Raw genomic sequence first — 2,703 nt, forward strand, 5'->3', positions numbered from 1 at the left:
CGCTGTGTGAGTTATCGAGAGAAGTCAAATGCAGAGAGACAAAAAGTAGAATGGTGGTTGCCAGGGGCCGGGGGAGGGTGGAAATGAAAAACTATTGCATAATGGGTAGAGAGTTTTAGCTTTGCAAAATGAAAAGAATTCTGCAGATGGATGGTGGTGAGAGCTGTGCAACAGTGTGAATGTACCCAATGACATTAATCTGTATATATATATATATTTTTTGAGACAGTCTCACTATGTTGCCCTTAGTAGAGTCCTGTGGCATCACAGCTCACAGCAACCTCAAACTCTTTGGGCTTAAGCAATTCTCTTGCCCCAGCCTCCCACGTAGCTGGGACTGCAGGCGCCCGCCATAATGCCCAACTATTTTTTATAGTTTTTTTATAGTTGTCATTGTTGTTTAGCAGGCCTGGGCCAGGTTTGAACCCGCCGACTTTGGTGTATGTGGATGGCACCCCACTCACTGAGCTATAGGCACCGAGCCTAACCTGTACATTTAAACGTGGCTTAGAATCTAAGTTTTATGTTCGATGTATTTTATCACAGTTTTTTTTTTGTAAAACCTCTTTATAATCCTGCATAAAAGATTAGCTTATTCTTTGCTAAAATATATATTTACTCTCCACTAACTGTAGCTATTGGGTTTCACTGGAGTGTATAAAGCACAAGTGTCCACACAGTACATAAACCCATATACAATGTATCTATATGTTAAAATTTCATGGAGGAAGGAGGAACAAGGAGGAAAAACAATCTTAAAAAATTTCCTGGGACAGGGAAGGGGAAGGAAGAAAGGGAGAAATGTTTCCTTTCCGGGATGAGTCTGTGCTCTGTATTCTATTTAAACCAAAATGTATCCAAAGGTGAGACTGGACAATCAGACGCAGGATAATCTCCAGTAGGGTGTTTGAACTATTTCAACATTTTGGTGTTTAAGTGTTGACTTCTGTGACAAAGGAATGCCAGGCCTTCTGGCCCTGTCTGTAAAGCTTTGGAAAGATATTATCATTCTCTTGTTAGCCAAGGCGTCTCATGATGACAGAAGAATTTAAATTCTTTGGGATGGGTGAAAGAGTGACCTTGGAAGAATAATGAATTCTAACTGATTTCTTGCTTAGCTACACATCATTTGTGTCTATTTCAGAGATCATATTTAAGCTACAGAAAGTCTTCATGAATGAACAGTATGGAGGGAAGATTTATACCTATCACTGTTTGGATGGTGGAGATGTGTATAACTCTGTTTGCCTTCTCAAGGGGCTTAGAATAGGCCTGGGATTTAAAATACACACACACAGTGATTAGACCACAGGGGTCAGAGCATATGGATCCTTGCCGATGGGGTTCCTCATTCATAAAATGAAGAAACAGTGAATGTGGGCTCTACTCCTGTCCTGGGTTGAATATTCGCCTTTCAAAATTCATGTCCTCCCAGAACTACAGAACGTGACCTTATTTGGAAAATAGTGTCTTGCAGATACATTAATAATTAACTAACATGAGGTGATCCTGCACTGTGGTAGGCCTTAAATCCAACCCCTGGTGTTTTTACTTTCTTTATTTATATATTTTTAGAGACAAGGTCTCACTCTGTTGCCCAGGCTGGTGAGATCATAGTTCACTGTAACCTTGCACTCCTGGGCCCAGACTCCTGAGCAGCTGGGATGACAGGTGCACACCACCACATCTGGCTCATTTTTTTTTTTTTTTTAACTTTTTGTAGAGATAGAATCTCACTATGTTGCCCAGGTTGGTCTTGAACTTCTGGCCTCATGTAAGCCTCCCACCTCAGCCTCCCAAAGTGCTGAGGTTACAGGGATGAGCCACCGTCCTGTTTGGCCCAATGACTGATATTTTTATAGGAAGGCCACGTCGAGACAGGCATGCAGAAGGAAGACAGCCATGTGGAGACAGAGGAAGATTGATTGCAGTGATACATCTACAGGCCAAGGAATGTCAAGCCAAGCATCAGAATCTAAAGACAAGCATGGAACAGATTTCCCCCTCAGAGCCTCCAGAAGAATCCCACCCTGCCAACACCTCCGGGATTGCGAGAGAATAAATTTCTGTTGTCTCAAACCACTGAGTTGGTGGTGCTTTAGGACGAAGGGAAGATTCCATCCTCAAAAAGCTTGCTGCTGAGGAAAGGCAGACATTTGCATGCAAGAGAGAAGAGGTGATGAGTGAATCCTAGACAGAGCAAGGTGAAGAAAAACAGAGGGTGGCATTTCCAGAACCCAGGCGGGGTCCTAGGAAGCACAGACCCAGGCTAGCAGACGGCTCCCGGCCGCCCCGAGTCGGCACCGACCTGGGAGGCAGGAGAGGCCCTCCAGTCTGCAGACCCCCCGCAAAGTGACACAGCAGCTTCCAATCAGAGGAAACAAACCCGGGCTTGGTGTTTTACCACCTCCGTGCAACCCGTGTGTTTCTGTACCTGATTTATCTTCCATTCCTTCTCATGCTGCTTGTAATTTCCTGCCGAAAAATATTTTCACTTTATGACTTTGTTGCCAACCTGTATGTTTTATTCATGTTCGCAAGGTGGCGTATTAGTGACTTCATTCTGCCTTCCCGGAAGACTTAAACTTCCCTTCGGGATCTCTGGAACAAGCTCTGTTGGCCTTGAGCTTGGTACACCAGAGGGTCTGAAATAGAAGTGACTCTTGGGTGGGGAATTCTGAACTTTTTTTTTTTTTTTTTTTT

This window comes from Otolemur garnettii, unplaced genomic scaffold, assembly GCF_000181295.1.
Source record: "Otolemur garnettii isolate 467f Iridium unplaced genomic scaffold, OtoGar3 scaffold00067, whole genome shotgun sequence".
Classification (NCBI taxonomy): Eukaryota; Metazoa; Chordata; class Mammalia; order Primates; family Galagidae; genus Otolemur; species Otolemur garnettii.